This window comes from Carya illinoinensis, chromosome 13 (assembly GCF_018687715.1).
Source record: "Carya illinoinensis cultivar Pawnee chromosome 13, C.illinoinensisPawnee_v1, whole genome shotgun sequence".
Classification (NCBI taxonomy): Eukaryota; Viridiplantae; Streptophyta; class Magnoliopsida; order Fagales; family Juglandaceae; genus Carya; species Carya illinoinensis.
In genome coordinates this window covers 13,188,796-13,210,484 of record NC_056764.1, presented here as the reverse complement: position 1 = coordinate 13,210,484, position 21,689 = coordinate 13,188,796, and positions in this window count along the sequence as shown.

Genomic DNA, 21,689 nt, shown 5'->3' with positions numbered 1-21,689 from the left:
GAGAGAGAGAGAGAGAGAGAGAGAGAGAGAGAGAGAGAGAGAGAGAGAGAGAGAGTGTGTGTGTGTGTGTGTTTCTTTTTTACCACCCCTTTATTCCATAATTGGTTTCATTCGTTAAACATTCATCCAAATAGATCCAAAGCTTCCAATTCTAATAGTTTACAAAAATTACAAGATTCATCCTAAATCACACCTAGAGGGAGTGAATAGGTGTGTCATACTTCTTATTTTCCATTTTAATTTGTGCCAAGCCTTAACAATGCTGATTAAATTTTAAATCGGCTTGTATGCATCAAACCAATATTGAGCAAAAATGAATATAGATGCAAATAAAATAAGAAAATTGAACAAGTCAACCACAAAATGGTTTTTTTATCATAAGGAAAACTTTTTAAATAACTCTAAAAGGTAAAACTACTTTGGGATAGCCTACTCAGAGCAAAATAATTATACCATTTGGAGATCAATACAAGTTTGTTTTTTACAAACCATTTGCAATATGAATCCATTACTCAACATGATAAAAACAACCAGCTTTGTCTCTATTATAGTAGAAGTCAATTTTTCTACAATCTTCAAACTTGGCTTCTTCTCTCTTATAACATCCAGTGGCTGAGTACTCTTCAAAGAATATGAATAAACAATGGAAGCATAAGACTGGTATTTTTCAAGTTGAAGAAGTTCTTCACACTCATAGGCATGGAGACACCATTTTTTTTTTCACGTTTCACATTTGATTTCGGCATGTGTTAGAAATGAAAAGAGAAAAAAGTATAGAAAAAGTTGAATCGATCACACATGACACAAGGTTTACATAGTTTGGCAATGTAATTACATCTATGGAGCTGTAGAGGATTTTATCTCAGTCGATAATCAAAGATAAAGTGCAATGGCCGTACAAGAGTATATAGTATATAATAAATCCTAATCACCTAGTTGGGTTGAATCAAGAGCAAAAACGAGGCAAGCCTCCGCTCCACGGCTCAATTTTCATTAAAAATCCACCAAAAAACTCTTAACAAATCTTTGTCAGACTTTCACACAAATAAAAACCCAACAAGGTACACAAGAGTCACTTGATCATGGGTTTGCACGTCCTCTATTGTATATAGATATCTCATACCTTATCTTTCTTGCCTTCAAAGAGTGAATTGTATTCAAAATTCATGCGAGAAATAAAATTGCAGGAGTCCTTTCATGACAGATTGCGGACGAGCTAATATTATTTTCAAAATGTAGGTAAGTCTCATCTCCTTGTCGCGGCTCCAATCTTATCATTGAAACAACTCTTATAGATCGGGCTTATCACTTCTACAATTATTTTAAAATTCCTTCAGCTCATCATCTCACGTTTTGGCTAGCAAATTTATGCAACACAAAAACCTAACAATGTATCTAAAGCGGATGAAGTGGTAATCCAAGCAATGGCAATTTTTATTTTTATTTTTTTGAAAATGCAACAAAAAACAAAGCAATATCAACTATTTTGGCAATGAATAATGCTAGAATGACTACTAAATGTGTATAAAGGAAGATTGCATGAATCAAGTTCAAGACACAATAAAGCATATCTAGGTTGAGATTGTGGTGTATCCTTTTGTTATTTGTAATTGCTGCACATTTTATTCTCATATCTGTACATTTTAACTGTAGCATAGTTTTAGATTAAATGTGTGTATCATTCCTAAAATAGAACTCTAGAATCTGTGTATATATATTTTAGTTCTCATGTCAATGAAAGTGTGGGAAACAATTATTTCAAATTCCTGCAGTGCATATTCTTTTGTATGGTATCAGAAGAGCCACTCTCATGAGCAAACGATCTTGATTTCGACCATGTCTTCCTCTTTAGATCAAAATCAAACCTTCAACCTCAATACCCAGCCTTTCTCAAGAACTGCTAAGCCTCTTATTGCCCTAAACATCACTGCCTAAATCATTGAAAAATTGACTCCCTCTACCTTTCCCCAATGGCGTGCTTAATTTGAAGCACTCCTCATCGGCTACGATTTACTTGATTATGTAAATGGTGCCACCTTGTGTCCCTCCTCTGATGGTACATCCTCTATCGATTTGAACAAAACCACTGGGCTCGGCAGGACAAACTCATTTTAAGTGCCATCCTAGCCTCCACATCTCCCACAATCACTCCCCAAAGACTTCTCATGAAGCTTGGAAAAAACTTAACACTCTATGCTAGTCACTCAAGAACACGAGCTATGCAATTAAAGGAGGAGCTTATAGGGCTGTACAGAAAATCGAGAAACCAGCCGGAACCGATCAGACTAGCCGCCGGAGCAAGAGACCGGAACCGGCAGAAACTGTCAAAGAACCGGTCGGCCGGCGGTAGGATTTAGGCCAAACCGACATCAGCAGGTTCGATTCGCAGTTTGACCTAGTGAAAACCGTTGAACCAACCGACATATGAAATCCCTACTTTTTTTTTCAAATATGTTTAAATGAAACGATGCCGTTTCAGTTCACTTAAGTGAAATGGCGTCGTTTTGATGACGTAGGATACAAAAAAAATAAATAAATGCAAATGGCACCGTTTAGTCTAGGGTTAGCTAGACTGCTTCTTCTCTTTTCTTCTTCGTGCCGTCGCTGTCACCTCTGCTCTCTCGCACCTCTGCCCTCTCTCTCTCTCTCTCTCTCTCTCTCTCTCTCTCTCTCTCTCTCTCTCTCTCGCTTACTCTCTTCTCTACTCTGTCGTCAGACCACAACCTCGCACACGGCATGAGCCACTGCCTCCTCCTCCCTCGCCGTTGAAGTCCCTGCACTTGGAAAGTGGAAACCGATCCCCAAACTGTCGAACTGATCGGTGCCGACCGATCAAACTCCGGCTGGTTCTCTTCTTCCCTATCGATCAGTTTTGGTCGAAATCTTTGGAGATTTAATGTGTCAGTGGTGTATCGGTTTACCACCAAAACCAACGCTGACACTTCGGTTTTACAGGCCTAGGAGCTTACCTTGATTCAAATGGGGAATTGGTCAATTGCTGATTACTTGCATATGGTCAAGGCATTGGTTGACGAAATTGCCATTATTGATCATCCAATTTTGGATGATGATTGACTCACTCAAAAATGAGTAGCACTAAAGCTATCCCAAGTGCAGGAGGATGTCGTGTAATAATTAGGAATAAATTCTTAGATCGTCTCCTCAGGGAAAGTTACTTAAAAATCAAACTCGTTGAAAATTGTAAAAAACTTCACAAAGAGAAAATAAAATGATGGTATGTGCAATAGATGGAAAAAGGGTACTAGTCATGGACTAGATTCATGTTTTTAGATTTTGATTGTCGGATTGGAATGTAAAGGACTAATAGATTAAACTCAGAAATTAATAAAACTAAATTAAGAATTAAACTAAATTAGGAAGTAATTGACAAAACATGCATTGAAAATTGAAAAGCCCCAAAATCAATGTTCTAGGGTTCATCATTGTATTCAAATCACAAATTCTCAAATTAAACCACAGTAATTGTAATCACTATTAAAATGAAAGCTTAACGAAACGATAAAAATAAATAACATGAATTAAATGAATAACAAATAAATTACTCAAACGTCTAACTCAAAATTTTCCAAAATAATTCAGAAACTCAAAACTGAAATGAAATAGCAAGTGGGGAATTGAAAAGATCAAGCCAATTGAATGGAGATGAAGATTCGAAGCGGTGGAGGAGGCTGAGCTACAGTTGCAATTGGACTCCTCAAGGAGTTCTTCAATCTGCTGCAGTGTGAGTGAATGATCCAGTGGAAATTGTGTAATTGCGTGAATGATCGATTGTATGAATCCTCCGATTGTATGAATCCTCCTCTTCGAATCTGAATGAAAATCCAAGGAAAAATAAATTAATAAATTCTAAGTGTTTCTCTAATCAAAACAGAGTTTTCCATGCCAAAAGTCAGCGATAAGATGTAAAAAATCATTTATATACTCTGACGGTGGAATAAACACTAATCTGTAAAATGCGATATTCGCTCGAGCGGAGTGTCGAGCGAACATCGAGCGTTCGACTCTGCCTAAATTCGCTCGAGTGGCCAAATGCCTCCGCTCGAGCAATCTCCTTTCCCGCACACCCACTCGAGCCCACTGTCGAGCGGAAGTCGAGCGTTTGAATCTGCTTGAATTCGCTCGAACGGTAAAAAGCCGCCGCTCGAGCGATATGTACCATAATCCATAGTAATCAACAGTTGATAAAATTAAATCAGAAATTCATGCTTTTAATCAATTAAAATTACAATTTTGATTTATTCATTTTTTCATATAAAACAAATGATAAAGTAATGAAAGAATTAATATATATTGGTTCTAAAAAGCATTAAAAATGCAATAATTCAGCTTAATCACACCCCCAACTAGTATTTTGCTAATCCTTGAGCAAAATAGTGAAAATTAATTGAGATGAATATTGCATAAAGATCAAAATTCAAACAAAAACGATCAAACACAATTCTGAATTCTCACAAAAGTGACACATTACTAGTCAACCCCCAAGAGTTATACCCATCAAGACTATCTCAACAATCTCTCACATAGAATTAAGGCAAATGTCTCAGAACTCAAATGTGTGTGTGGAGCTAGACCGGGTGTGTGTTCCTCATTACTAGCCATGATTTGTCATAAGATTTTTCAACCTTAAGATTAATCATTGCTGATTCTAACTACCTCAAAACCCAAGGGTCTAGCAGTTTTCACGCCAGCTCTGTTTTTAAAAGTTGGACACTCAACCCCCAAAGTCTTGGGTAACTGTTTCTAGCCCTTTTTATTTAGGAAAGTTCACTAAGTTGTTTTTATTCATTTTCTCTCTTTTTTTTTCTTCTTTTCTTCTTTTCTTTTCAAATCCTTCTTTTTCTTTTCTTTTCTTTTTTTTTTTCTTTTTTTTTTCTTTTTGGCATGGCTCGGTAGTCTTGCAGTTTACTTCTTCAGTGTTAAATCAATGAATGGTAAATAAGGAACACTACAAGCGTAAGTATGTGCAAAATATCCTTCAAAATTTGTCTTTCGTTCTACAAAAATTTTATCAAGTTTCATCTCAATAAGCATAACATCCCGGTGTTTCAAGCTACATATCAACAAAATATGATGCATCAAAAATCATGCTCTATGTTTAAGCTTGAAAATAAATCTTCACAAATGATCCCGCTCAACTACTCCACCAAGATGCTCAAATTTCACAAATCTTATTTTTTTTATTTATTTTTAAACTGTGCACACATGCTACCCCCCAACTAGTGAGATATATAGTCCTCAATGAGTCGAACGAAAGAAAACAAAGTGCACAGAAAAAAAACAAGCAAAACAAACAAACAACATGAAATATAAAATCAAAGCAAAAGAACAAATAAAAAAAAAGCAAGTAAAGAAAACTGTAAAGAAGGAGAAGCAAATCAAAACACGTCTCTGGGGTCTTGCACAAGCAAGATCTCTTCATGTGGATCAAAGACATTTAGAAATGACTTTAGACGTTGTCCGTTGACAGTGAAGCTATTACTATTCTTTAGATTGACAATGTTTACCGCACCATGAGGATGAACGGTCTTTACAATATACGGCCCACTCCATCGAGATTTCAACTTTTCAGGAAAAATGTGCAAGCGAGAATTGTAAAGGAGGACTTCCTGGCCAAGTGTGAATTGCTTTGGATGAATTTTCTGATCATGCAGAATTTTCATGTGTTCCTTTGCAAGCTGAGCGTTGTCATAAGCATTCCGACGAGCTTCATCCAATTCATTGATCTGCAATTTTCTCAACCCTGAAACTTCATCAAGTGATATGTTAACATGTTTTATGGCCCAAAGAGCTCGATGCTGAATATCAACAGGTAAATGACAAGCTTTACCATAAACTAATCGATAAGGAGACATCCATAGATTTGTTTTAAAAGCTGTCCTATAAGCCCACAAAGCATCAAGAAGTTTAACCGACCAATCTTTCCTATTAGGCTTGATGGTTTTCTCTAAAATAATTTTTATCTCTCTGTTTGCCAATTCAGCTTACCCATTTGTTTGAGGGTGATTAGGGGTAGAAATTCTGTATATGATACCATATTTCTTCACAAGTGTAGAAAATGGTTTATTGCAAAAATGAGAATCCCCATCACTTATAATAACTTTTGACATGCCAAAACGAGCAAACAAAGATTGTAAAAATTTCAGGACAACATGATGGTCATTTGTTTTGCAAGCAATGGCTTCCACCCATTTTGAAACATAATCCACAGCCAATAGAATATATGTGTTTCCAAAAAAAACTGAAAAAGGTCCCATGAAGTCTATTCCCCAACAATCAAAAATTTCTAAAGTAAGAATTGGGGAAAGAGGCATCATGTCTCTTTTGCTAATGGATCCCAATTTTTGACAAGGCTCACAAGCCTTGCAAAAATTATAAGCATCTTTAAACATGGAAGGCCAGTAAAAACCGCTTTGCAAAATTTTTGAAACTGTTTTCTTTGTTGAAAAATGACCACCACATGCACCCATATGACAAAATCTCAAAACCGAAGAAAACTCATCATCAGGAATGCATCTTCGAATCAATTGGTCTGAACAATATTTAAAAAGATATGGATCATCAAAATAAAAGTGTCGTACCTCAGAGAGAAACCGACGCTTATCTTGGGTGGACCATTCAGAAGGCATTCGTTCAGTCACCAGATAATTGACTATGTCAGCATACCAGGGAGCTCTATCAACCACAAATAGCCGGTCATCCGGAAAACTGTCATCAAGAGGAAGGCTGACATTTGAAGAAGGAGATGATGACAATCTAGAGAAGTGGTTAGCTACCACGTTTTCAACTCCATTTTTATCCTTAATGTTGATGTTGAACTCTTGAAGTAATAGAATCCAGCGAATGAAGCGTGGTTTTGCATCTTTCTTAGCCAACAAATACTTAAGAGCAGAGTGGTCAGTGAAAATAGTAACAGGAGAACCAAGAATATAAGTCCGAAATTTATCAAGTGCAAAAACCATTGCAAGCAATTCTTTTTCAGTAGTGGTATAATTTTTCTGGGCATCATTCAAGGTTCTAGTAGCATAATAAATCACAAATGGCCTATTATCCACCCGCTGCTCCAAAAAAGCTCCTAAGGCATAGTCACTAGCATCTGTCATAATCTCAAAGGGAAGGTCCCACTGCAGAGATTGCACAATAGGGGCAGTGGTAAGCGATTTCTTAAGGGTATCAAAAGATTTTTGGCACTCATCAGTCCAAACAAATTCAATATCATTTTGTAAAAGAGTGCACAAAGGTTTTGCAATAGAACTAAACCCTTGAATAAACTGCCTATAAAAGCCAGCATAACCAAGAAATGAACAAATATCCCTAACCATCCTAGGAATAGGAAGTTTAGATATTAATTCAATTTTTGCCTTGTCAACCTTTATACCCTCAGAAGAAACAATATGTCCCAATACAATGCCCTGAGTAACCATAAATTGGCATTTCTCCCAATTAAGTAAAAGATTTTTTTCCTTACATCTCTGGAGAATACATGCTAAATTATGCAAACAACTCTCAAAGGATTTTCCAAAAACAGAGAAATCATCCATGAATATTTCACAAATATCATCAATCATGTTAGAAAAAATACTCATCATGCATCTCTGAAAAGTAGCTGGAGCATTACACAAACCAAAAGGCATTCTAGTAAAAGCAAAAGTGCCAAAAGGACAGGTGAAAGTGGTTTTCTCCTGATCTTTAGGCGCTACAGCAATTTGATAATAACCAGAGTAGCCATCCAAGAAACAATAATATGCATTATCAGCTACTCTTTCCAAAATTTGATCCAAGAATGGTAAAGGAAAATGATCATTCCTACTGGCTGAATTAAGTTTTCTATAGTCAATGCACATTCTCCAGCCAGTAACCATTCTAGTTGGAATAAACTCATTTTTATCATTTTTTATGACAGTCAAACCAGATTTTTTTGGGACCACTTGAGTTGGACTTACCCACTTACTGTCTGAGATAGGGTAAATGATACCTACTGCGAGTAGCTTAAGCACTTCCTCTTTCACAACTTCCTTCATGGTAGGATTGAGCCTACGTTGAGCATCACGAACCAGTCTAGCATCATCTTCAAGATGGATTCTGTGGGTACATACAGCGGCATCAATGCCTTTGATGTCGGCTATTGTCCAACCAATTGCACCTCGATGCTTCCTTAATACTTCAATCAACTGGGCTTCATCCTTCTGATTTAGCTTTGAGGAAATCACCACCGGAAAAGTGCCTTCTTCAGGACCAAGAAACACATACTTTAAATCTTGAGGAAGTGGTTTCAGCTCCAACTGGGGAACTTCTTCCTCTGAAGATTTAAGCATGTCTGGTAGTGCTAGAGCTTCAAACTGGGGTTTCCATCTTACTCCCGCAAATTGTACTTCAAGTGGTAAATAAGAATCTGCAAAACAATCAAAAAAATCAAAGTCATCTTCATTGGTACGATCAATTTTCTCATCAAGTAAAAATTCAGGTGTCTGAAAAATATAATCATCATCAGATAAGGGAGAATTTGAGCAAATAAAATCTGTTGGTGTCAAACTCTCCACAACATTCAAATCACTTGTGTCATCAAAATGTGCTGGCATCTTGCAAGCGTTGAAAACGTTCAACTCAAGTGCCATGTTTTCAAAAGTAAGCTTCAAAACTCAACTTCTGCAATTGATCAATGCATTTGATGTAACTAGAAATTGTCTTCCTAGCATGACAGGAGCTTGGTAAATAGTGGAGACCGGCTGCTGCATCTCAAGAACCATAAAATCTACTAGGTAGTAGAATTTGTTCACCTGGACCAACACGTCCTCTACAATACCCCTCGGTACCTTAACTGATATGTCAGCCAACTATAGCATGATGGAAGTCTTTTTCAGCTCACCCAATCCCAACTGCTCATATACTGAGAATGGTAGCAAGTTCACACTACTCCCCAAATCAAGTAAAGCTCTCCCAATGCGTGATTCACCAATCATAATGAAAATGTTGGGAGAGCCGGGATCTCCAAACTTCTGAAGAGTCTCGCTTAATATCAATGCACTAACTTGCTCCGTTAGGAAAGCTTTCTTCTTCACATTCAGCTTCCTCTTCACTGTGCACAAGTCCTTCAAAAATTTTGCATATGAAGGCACTTGTTGTATGGCATCCAAGAGTGGAATATTGATCTTCACTTGCTTAAAAATCTCTTGAATCTCCGTGTGATACTTGTTCTTTTGGCCAGCTGCCAATCTCTGAGGATAGGGAACCACATGTTGGTATCCCTTACTAGTTTCAACATCTACACTCACAGGCTTCTTCAACTCTGGTTTCACTACCTCTGATTCTTTCTCAACTTTATCAGTCTCTGTTACATCTTCAGGTGTAGGACCAACTACCTGTGTGTCTATAGGCATCTCTAGCTGGGGAACTTCCTTCCCACTTCTCAAAGTAAGAACTGCTTTCACTGTCTCAATAACATCCCCTGAGACATTATACACTTACTGTTGTTGCTGCCTGTATACTTGACGATTAGGCTGAGGCTGTGCTGAAAATTTCCCTTTCTCTAGGGTGCTCAAGGTTGTGCTCATCTTATTAATAGTGCCCCGCAACTCATTTATGGCCTGAGTGTTCTGATTATTTGTGGTGGCCTGAATCTGCATGAATTGCTGAAGTGTATTGGCCATCTGAGTCATACTGTCATCTAGAGTCTTCTTTGCAGATGATGAAGGCTGAGAACTCTGTGCAGCTACATGAGACTGAAATCCAGAAGGAGCTACATAAGGATAGCTCTGAGGATTCAGATATGGCGGATACTAGTGCTGAGGAGCACCCTGATTAAATGGCTGCTGCTGAGGTGGTGGAGACCTACCAGGCTGATCATTTCTCCATGAGAAATTTGGGTGATTCCTCCACCCCGGATTATATGTGTTGGGGAAAGGTTGATTCTGTGTTTTATTAACCCAGTTAGCTGATTGCATCTGCTCAGACCCACCTTCTTGAAATGCTGGCATAATTGGGTAGTCTTGGGTCTTATGGTTTGAATCAGCACATATAGAACATGCCTCTACTACTTTCATAGCCTTCACTTTTTCCATTTCCATGACCTCTAGTCTTCTAGTGAATGCAGCTATTCGGGCTTGAACATCAGTGTTTTCTTTAAGCTCATATCTACCCCCTCCAGAAATAGCCCTCAGTGGCTGTGCTACTAATGGAACTTGATCAGTACGAGTGTTCTACTGTTGTGCGCTCTCAGCAAGGTAGTCAAAAAATAATAGTGCTTCATCAAGTTCCTTGCTAAAGAACTCCCCATTGCACATTGTCTGAACAAACTGCTTGCATTCTGAAGTAAGACCAGTGTAAAAATAGATCACCAACCTCTAAGATTCAAAATCATGATATGGACAAATGTTCACCAAATCTTTAAATTTTTCCCAACTGGCCCGAAAGGTCTCATCAGGTCTCTGATTGAACTGGCTGATTTACTCTTGCAAAAACTGAGTTCTTTGAAAAGGAAAATTTTTTTGTAAGAATTCACGTTGCATATCAGACCAACTAGAAATAGAATTAGGCCTCAAAGAATTAAACCAAATCTTCGCTTTATCCTTTAAAGAGAAAGGAAATAAACAAAGTCTAATAAATTCATCATTAACAGCCCTAGTAATAAAAGTAGTGCAAGCCAACTCAAAATCTGTCAAGTGCTGGTAAGGACTCTCAGAATCCATCCCGTGGAACTGAGGTATCACTGACATCATGACATGCTTAATAGAAAAATTAGATGCATTTTCAGGTAAAACTATGCATGAAGGTGTAGTGGTGCGAGTGAGTTGCAAATAATCCTTAAGAGTGCGTGGTGCAGGTGCAGCCATGTTTTTTTTGGTTCAATTTCAATTTCCTCACCTGACTCACTAATAGAAAAGACAGAAGAGCTATCTATCTCCAAACTGTGTATACTACTCTCAACACTCGATGTGACTCTAAGCAACCTATTTGAACTGTCCCTCACCCATGACATGAAACATCAGTTTAAAGAGCATAACAAAAATAACGAGTTTAAATTTAAGCTAAAATACTTTCCCCGAAAACGGCGCCAAAAACTTGACTCACTCAAAAATGAGTAGCACTAAAGCTATCCCAAGTGCAGGAGGATGCCGTGTAATAATTAGGAATAAATTTCTAAATCGTCTCCTCAGGAAAAGTTACTTAAAAATCAAACTCGTTGAAAATTGTGAAAACTTCACAAAGAGAAAATAAAATGATGGTATGTGCAATGGATGGAAAAGGGTACTAGTCATAGACTAGATTTATGTTTTTAGATTTTGATTGTCGGATTGGAATGTAAAGGACTAATAGATTAAACTCAGAAATTAATAAAACTAAATTAAGAATTAAACTAAATTAGGAAGTGTTGAACCCAAGGTGTCAAGTTTCATGTGATTATAAATCTACACATGAATTTTGATGATAACAAATGAATTCAAAGAATAAAGGAGTTTCGAACTCAAGTTGTTCACACAATGGAATCAAGCACATCAAAGAACCAAGCATGAGCAAGAAGTAAATAAGTTCACATTAAAATTATAGAGTAATGTTGTAAATCTCTTAAAATTTGAAATTAGGATTAATACTCAAAATTAATATTTTATCATAAAGCATTAAAATACATTTTCCACATGTGCATGAATATTTTTGAAAATTAAATTTGAAAATTTTGAAAGATGATTGATTGTCATCTTTTACATGTGCATGCCTTGATTAAAGGGTTGAATTTTGAAAATATTAAAGATGATTGATTGTCATCTTTCACATGTGCATGTTTTATTTGAATATTTTCAAAAGTAATTGATGCTTTTTTAGACTTATACAAAAGGTAGATGATTTTGTTTGAAAAGTTTGAAAAGTAAAGCGTGCTCATTTTGTCATATACAAAAAGTAAAAGATTAGGTTTGAATTTTTTGAAAAGGAAAGTGTGCTGCTTTTGTCATATGCAAAAAGTAAAAGATTAGGTTTGAATTTTTTTGAAAAGGAAAGTGTGCTTATTTTGTCATATGCCAAAAATAAAAGATTAGGTTTGATTTTTTTGAAAAAAATGAATGATGTTGTCTTTGACAATTGAAAAAGAAGAATCATTTTTTTTGAATTTTTTGAAAAAGTGAATGATGTTGTCTTTGACATGTGAATCTTTTTAAATTTGAATATGAAGTCTCATATGCCTATAAATAGATCATTTGAGAGCTTCACATTCATAACACCAAGAGCATACAACATTCATTCAAAACTTTCATTCTCTCTTATCTAAGCATTGAGCCTTAATGCTTGTTCATTTTGAGAGATATAGTTTGCACTGTATTGTTCTTATTTCACTTATTGAGGAGTGTTTTCTGATAACCTACCCACTATCAGCTTTTGTATCAGAAAAAGGTTGTGTATAACCCTTGTGCGTGTAGAAAATATTCTACACGGAGAATAGTTGAATCACCACGTGTAAGGTGATTGCAAGTGTAGAGGGTGTTCTATACGAATCCTTTGTAGCGGTGTTGTTCAAAGGTGTAATAGGTTTCTATCTCCACCTGAAGGAGGTTGAATAGTGAATTTGGGAATCCTCAAGGGGTAGCTTGAGGTGAGAACGTAGGCAGTGGGGCCGAACCTCGTTAACATACTGAGTTTGCTTCTCTCTTACCCTTACTCTTTATATTTATTGTTATTTCATATTTTGTTTATATTTTATATTATATATTTGATTTATAATTGTTATTTTTTTAATACAACTCAATTCACCCCCCCTCTTGTGTTAGTCATCTGGGCAACAGGAAGTAATTGACAAAACATGCATTGAAAATTGAAAAGCCCCAAAATCAATGTTCTAGGGTTCATCATTGTATTCAAATCACAAATTCTCAAATTAAACCACAGTAATTATAATCACTATTAAAATGAAAGCTTAACGAAACGACAAAAATAAATAACATGAATTAAATGAATAACAAATAAATTATTCAAACGTCTAAATCAAAATTCTCTAAAATAATTCAGAAACTCAAAACTGAAATGAAATAGCAAGTGGGGAATTGAAAAGATCAAGTTAATTGAATGGAAATGAAGATTCGAAGTGGTGGAGGAGGCTGAGCTGCAGTGCCAATTGGATCCCTCAAGGAGTTCTTCAATCTGCTGCAGTGTGAGTGAATGATCCAGTGGAAATTGTGTAGCTGTGTGAATGATCGATTGTATGAATCCTCCTCTTCGAATCTGAATGAAAATCCAAGGAAAAATAAATTCTAAGTGTTTCTCTAATCAAAACAGAGTTTTCCATGCCAAAAGTCGGCCATAAGATGTAAAAAATCATTTATATACTCTGACGGTGGAATAAACACTAATCTGTAAAATGCGATATTCGCTCGAGCGGAGTGTCGAGCGAACATCGAGCGTTCGACTCTGTCTAAATTCGCTCGAGCGGCCAAATGCGTCCGCTCGAGCAATCTCTTTTCCTGCACACCCGCTCGAGCCCACTGTCTGAATCTGTCTGAATTCGCTCGAACGGTAAAAAGCTGCCGCTCGAGCGATATGTACCATAATCAATAGTAATCAACAGTTGATAAAATTAAATCAGAAATTCATGCTTTTAATCAATTAAAATTACAACTTTGATTTATTCATTTTTCCATATAAAACAAATGATAAAGTAATGAAAGAATTAATATATATTGGTTCCAAAAGAATTAAAAATGCAATAATTTAGCTCAATCAATGATCTAACCCTTTATGTTTTGAATGGCTTAGGTCCTGATTTAAGGGAGATCATAGCTCCAATTCAAGCATGGGAGGCCTCGATGGCGTTTGAGGAGCTACACGATCTCTTGGTATGCCATGAGTCCTAGCTACGACGTTTGGAAGCTGCAACCCAGTAGCTCATTGCTTTTGCCAAGTACACAAACCAGATGAACTAGGGTGGTGATCCTGCAAAGAAGCTTTCTAAATCAAGTGGACAACAGCGATGCAGCAATTCAGCTCAATCTCAGAACAATTTCCAGTGAGATGGTTGTTAGTCTCACATGGTTCAAGCCGGCCCAATAACTCCAACAGATGTTACCAGCCCAAATGTCAAATTTGTGACCAACTGGGCCACATAGCTAAGTCTTGCCCTCAACTCCATTCAAATAGAGTAACTGTGAATTGTGCTTAGATCTTTACGGGCAAAGAAAAAACTTGGCTTCTTGATTCGGCTGCCTCCCATAACATCACGGGTGATCTTACCAATTTATCTATTCACTCAGAATATGATGGCACTGATGAAGTAATTCTTGATGATACTTCAGGTTTGGTGGTCTCACACATTGGTCCTTGTCTTTGCATTCCCCTAAATGAACCTTTATACTTTGTGATACACTTTTGTGTCCCCAATGTTTGTACAAACTTAATTTATGTTCATCATCTCACCAAACAAAATAATGTTTTTGTTGAGTTTTACCCTTTTCATTTTTTTTGTGAAGGACAATATCACAGGGGCGATTCTAATACTAGCAGCATGTGACAATGGTGTCTAACTTTTCTGGAACCAATGGTGGCTTCCTCATCTCAAATGGTTGTAAATGTGCATCAATGGACCTCAATTGATGGTTGGCACAAGCGGCTTGGACATCCATCACTCAAAGTTGTTCACAATCTTGTTAAGAACTTTTCTCTTCCAGTTACATCTCAAAAATTGTTTTCATTATGTTGTTCGTGTTCCATTAATAAAGCACATCAACAACCTTTTCATGTCACTAGTCTCCAAAGTCATGCTCCTCTTGAATTAATTTACACATATGTTTGGGGCCTTGCTAGTTTCACCAGAATTGATGGGTCACGATATTATCTTCTTTTTGTTGATTATTATACAAAATATATGTGATTCTATCCAATGGTCAATAAATCCAATGTTTCTAGTACCTTTCCACATTCAAAAAAATTGTTGAAACTTGTGTTCAAACAAAAATCAAAACCCTCTACTCTGACAATGGTGGTGAGTTCATTGCATTAAAATCATTTTTGTCACTTAATGGCATTACTCACTACACCTCCACCCCTCACACTCCATAACAAAATGGTGTCTCCGAATGTCACTAACGACATCTTGTTGAAACTAGCCTTACACTACTCCATGATGCTTCTCTTGATTTTTCGTTTTGGCTACATGCACTCCAAACTGCCTCATACCTCATAACCAGGCAACCCACACCACTTCTTCAAAATAAATCCCCTTATGAAGCTCTTTTTGGCCAAAAGTCCAACTATCCCAAATTAAAAAAATTTGGGTATATTTGTTACCCACTCACACGAGACTACAACTCTAATAAAATGGAGCCTAAGTCCAAACCATGTGTCTTTGTCGGATACTCACCAACCCAAAATGCATACAAGTGTTTGGAACCTCATGCCCATAAAATCTGCATCTCACGCCACGTGCGTTTGATGAAAATCAAAAACTTCTTCAATCCATGCATACTCAGCCCACACGACCAGCCCAAATTCCTTCCCTCTCTTCCTCGACGTCCAGTCATTACTAGTTAGCATGCCACCGTCAACGATGCCTATCTCGTCGCTTGCACTAGCACTTCTGGAAGGTGTTCATGCCATCGTCGCATCCTCCTTAGGTAACTCCAAAAACTCAAACTCTCTTCATGATGTAGTTGTCTCGAAATCCCTAGGAAGAAATACCCAAATCTGAATCCTGTTTCTACTGCATATGAGAGTTTAAATGCTTCTCTATCTATGATGCTTTTGACCAAATTGATGCACAACCCTTAGGTCAACTCGAAAACACATAGAATCCGAATTCCCCAAAATTTTCAAACCCATCGGTTCAACCTCAAAGGGTGCACCAAATGACTAGTAGGTCCATGAACTGAATTTTTAAACCAAAACAACTTAACTCTATGTCCAAAGATCCCCTTCCACAAACCATTGAACCAACCAGTGTGAGTAAAGCCATATCTCAAGTGGCAGGAGGCTATGTCCAATGAACTCTCTACACTCATGTGACATGAAACTTGGGACTTAGTTCCCTTTCCTTCAAATTGCAACCCAAGGGACTATAAGTGGGTGTTCAGGATGAAGAGAAAAGCTTATGGGTCAGTGGATAGATTTAAAGCTTGTCTTGTTGCCAAGGGATATAATCAAAGACCTGGGCTTGATTACAAAGAAACATTTAGCCCAGTAGTTAAACATACCACTATTGGAGCTATTATGACTATTGCTGTTATGAATGGATGAGAGTTTAGGCAAATGGATGTTAATAATGCTTTCTTAAATGGGGAATTAACTGAAACAGTTTATACGATGCAATCCACTGGGTTTAAAGATTTGGCCAAGCCTACTCATGTTTGCAGATTGTGAAAAGTTATCTATGGGCTTAAACAACCCCCACGGGCTTGGTATACAACTATGAAAAATGTTATTCTTCAATTTGGTTTTCACAATTCTAAGGCAGACTCCTCTTTATTTGTCTATAGCCAAGGTTCAATAATTTGTTATTTCCTAGTTTACTTTGATGATCTTGTCATTACAGGAAATAATTTTAATTTTGTGGCTTCTATTATCAAGCAACTGGGTGACAAGTTCTCTCTCAAAGATATGGGTCTTCTTCATTTTTTTCCTAGGGATAGAGGCTATCCCTACTCGAGCTGGCCTATTTTTATGAGTGGTGCAAAGGATGTCTCTACTCCTCTCTCAACAAGTCAATCCCTCAAATTAGTTGATGGCACTGCTCCTGTGGATAGCTCAGAATTTCTTCAAATTATTGGAACTCTTCAGTATCTTTCCTTGACACGTCCAGATATCTCATTCACGGTCAACAAGCTCTCTCAATTTATGCACAAGCCAACGTAAACTCACTAGACAACAACAAAAAGGCTTCTTCGTAATTTAAAACAAACCATTTTTCATGGTATATAGATTTTTAAAGTTGGTTTGCCTCTTTTAACAACTTTTTCATATGCCGACTGGGCTAGAAATATTGATGACCGCACCTCCACTTCTGCATACATCAGCTTTCTAGGATCCACTTTAATTTCTTGGAGTTCAAAGAAGCAAAGAGCTATTGCAAGATCTTCAACAGAAGCTGAATACCAAGCACTTGCAAATGCAGCTTCTGGAACCATGTGCTTTAAAATCTCCTCAATGAACTTGGATTTCCACTCAAAACAACACCTCAACTTCTCTATGATATTCTCGGGGCTACACATCTTAGCTTTAATCAAGAAAACCATTCCCGTATGAAAAACATTCAAATTGATCTTCATTTTGTTAGGGACCTAGTTCAACAAGGAAGTCTTCAAGTTCGACATGTTCACACCCAAGATCAACTGGTTGACTTACTGACCAAGCCATTGTCTCGACAGTGAATTGAATTACTATGCAACAAGATTGGTCTCGTTGATGGAAGCTCAATCTTGCAGGGGCGTATAAAAGAAGATGGCATGAATCAAGTTTAAGACACAACAGAGCATATCTAGGCTGAAATTGTGGTGTATCTTTTTGTTATTTGTAACTGCTGCACATTTTATTCTCATATCTGTACATTGTAACTGTAGCATAGTTTTAGCTTAAACATGTGTATCATTCCTAAAATAGAACTCTAGAATCTGTGCATATATATTTTAGTTCTCATATCAATGAAAGTGTGGGAAACAATTCTTTCAAATTCTTGCATTGAATTTTCTCTTATAATGTGCACACTAAATATACATATTAGTACATATGAGTTCTTTTTTTTTTTTTGTTTTCTTTTTTATCTTTAATCATTTTTTAAACATCTTTAACTATTAAAAAAATATGAATGGACATATTTAATAGATATATTTGATAATCCTACTATTATTTTCCTCTGACAATTTGACACAAGGACCGAAAGGGAGAAAGGTGGCAGGAAGGGAATCTTCATTCTTCTCTATACACTACTGAAAATGGGCCATAAGATGGATGCAAATGGGTTGTAATACAACCCCTAACAAGCGCAAGGATAGGGGCAGTGGTTTTTTCGAATTCAGATGGGATGCAAGGAAAGAAATTTTTTTCCAATTCCTTTTCAAAATCTTGATTAAGAGTAATGGTTCCTATTTGGATGTTGAGGTGATATAAGATGATTTGAATTGATCTATAAAATGATTTGAATTGATTTATAAATATTAATATTTTGTGAATCTTATTGAGATGTATTTGAATGTAAGTAAATTAAAATATGTATTTGAATGTATGAATTATATTGAAATAGATTTAACAAAAGAGTAGGAGTATCATCAATGATTGATTTGAAATTAGTTGAGATCATCTTGACATCCAAACATAGTATTAGAGTGTGCAAGCTTTGTGTAGGCTCTTTATGAAAAAATGAATCTCACTAAAAGAATATATCAAGTTTTTCTTTTACATTTTTCATGATAGGTCTACTTTTATATAAGAGTACCACTACTAGGTCATATGAAACTTACCACTCAAATGGTCTTCTTGACCACATAATATCACGTGGTTTATTATAAAAAACATACAAAAAAATATATTCAAGCCAAAAGAGTATCCAAAAATACAAAATGAACAAGATTGAAACTCTATATACCCTCTACTCTTTTTGTATTTTTGTTTTTAATTTTTTTTAATAACTCAAGGGGATAATCTAAATGGTAAGTTTTAACTGATCTAATAGTATTTTTTTTTCAAAAAAAAACTACACAAAATTTATATAAATCATTTTTCAAAATTTTAGTCATGTATACATTTTAAATAGCGTGGGATTTTTTAATAATATGAGAGTATATGGCGTAGAAGAGAAGAAATTAAAGATATATTTGTTGTTCACGTAAATATACCAAATAACGCCAAGAAAAAAAAAATACCCAATAACGTTAAATGTTAAAAATAGAAAAAAATTTATCCATAATTCCTTCGTACTACAGATCACATTTTTTTCATAATAAATGTGTAATATATAAATAATAAGTAAAAGAATTCAATTAGTTTAATAAGAATAAAATTAAAAAAAATACAAATATAATATGTGATGTGTAGAAATAATAAACAGTAAAACTCTAAAAATAACAAAGATGATGTTATAAAACTAAAAGAGAAATGATATTGTAAGAGAAATAGTTGTTATTCAATAATGAAAACATTGAACTTATATAAGTGAATGATACTCATATATATAGGAGTACAAAGACGGTTTATGTATAGCTTAAGTCATAATTGACGGCTAAAAACAGTCTAATTGACGGTTAAGGACGGTCATAATTAACTGCTAAAGGTGGGCATACAAGTTGGTTTATAACACTCTCCATTTGGATGACCATACATAAAGAATATGCATCGTTAAAACCTTGCCAAGGAAAAACCTTGTGGGAAAAAAAACCAATGACGAAAGAAAAAGAGTATAATATTCATGTGTACCGCCAAGCGTTTTAGGATTGCCTCATTAAAACCTTGTAAAGGAAAACCCAATGGAAAAAAACCTTAGCGAAGGAAAAAGAGTGCAATCAAAACTAGTCTTCAAAACATTTACTCCTCCTGAAAAGTGCATTATGATAGATTTTGAAGTCTTCGCGTTCCAATGTTCTGCACAATCTTCTTAAATGTTGCAGTTAGTAATGTCTTAGTAAATAAATCTGCCAAATTATCACTTGACCATATCTGCTTGATATCAATTTCATCATTCTCTTCATGAATTGTAATGATCTCTTTGTGTGCATCTGAAAGATAACATGCATCCTTATATCCAACTAATTGTGGACTTGATCTATGTTGATAAAATAATCACATATCAATCGTATCTCGGAGGTAACGAATGACATGTTTAATACCATTCCAATGTCTTCAAGTTGATGTGGAACTATATCTTGCAAGAAAATTAACTAAAAATGCAATTGCAGACCGATTGCAATTTGCAAGATACATCAAGTTTCCAATTGCACTGAGATAAGATATCTCAAGATTAAGAATTTCTTCATCGTCCTCACAATGATGAAATGGATCTTTTTGCACATCATGTGATCGAACAACCATTTGAGTACTCAGAGGATGAGTTTTGTCCATATAAAAGTGTTTAAGACTTTATAGTGAAAGATTTTTGCATTGATGCATCTCAATATCGTATACTAACTCTTTAAATGATGCAGTTGGTAATGTTTTGGTAAATAAATTCATCATACTGATTCAAAATTGTTTTAATATTAAATTCACTACTCTTCTATGGTTGTGCTTTTCTGGAGTTTTTGTAAATAATATAGTTAATGGAGAAGTCATCAAAGTTAAGCCGCAAACCTCCATATTCAACAAAAATGGTGGCCACCCTTTTAGACCAGATAAGCATCGCAGGATTTTACAGCTTTTCTGGAGCTGTTAGGCATCGCAAGGCTATGATGCTATATCTTTTGTTTCTTGTAGAGAGATGCTTCATAAGAGACGCTGTGAAACAACATAAATGCTTTGTCCTTTCTTTTATTCACCTGAGGATGTTGCTCTTATGATAGGAGCAGATATTCATTTTTCTGGAAGAAGTTATTCTGATGTCGTTTCAGAATTAAGATTTCTTAGTGCTCAATATTCTGCCTCTGTTATGACTATGTCTCGGAGGTTATTAGCTAAAGTGAATAAGGTCAACCAACTCAATAATCAAATATCTTAATTGTGTTAAAAGCTCTATGCGAAGAGTCATAAGAACATGAAACTAAAGGAGGAGAATAAGGTACTAAAACAATATACCTGTGATTTTTAGCCACGTATAGAGGATCTGGAAAGAGAATGGGCTCAAATATAGGATCAACAACAACGGATATTTGAAAAAGTCCAAAAACTTAGAGAATAATGACAAGTTGCATTTAATCTCGCTGTAGATATTTGAAAAAAGTCCAACTTCTAAGATAGTAGAGGCAAGCTGCTTTTAATTTTACGGCCTATTAAATAACTATAGGATATCTGTGTTTAGCATATCCACTATCAATTTATGTAATTTTGTCTTGCTTTCATAATTTTCTCTATAAAAGAAATATTTAACTCATCTTCTTTCGCATCCCATCTTCTTCAGTTTTCTGTAATTAGTTTGCATTCTTACTCTACAATCTCTCTCTGCATTTTTACTCTACAATGACTCAGCAATCTTCTCGTGACCAATATATAAGGTATTCTACACATTGTTCACCAGTTGTTTCTGCTTCTACTATAGGTGCTATAATGCAATATAAAAATGATCTGACTAATAAGTCAGATGATGATACTATCTACGAACTTGTGAGTCTCAGTACCCAATACTCATCAACCATTGTCACATTTTCTCAGCGACTACAATCCAAAACTTGTGAGGTTGACAAATTCAACGAGAAAATTTCTATTTTTCAGCTACTTCTTCTGGAGTCTAACATGAAGGAATGAGTAATAAAGTAAGAGAATAGGAATTTAAAATCATTGCTTGACTCTTCTTTTCGATTACCTACTCCTCCTTTAGACAGGGATGCCATACAAATTTATGAAGAGCAAGATCGTTTAAAGAATGAGGCGTTGGAAATGCCTGTTACACTCCAAAGGAAGAGCGTTGGAAATGCCGGTTCTGTCAGTTCGCTTCTCTCTGTCTTGCAAACACCGACCATGATAGTACTCCAAGTCCAACCAGCGCCAACTCAAGTGGCACACCAAGCTAGAGAAAAAATTGACATTGCTTTAACGTCTTACACTCATTAATTATGTCTTAC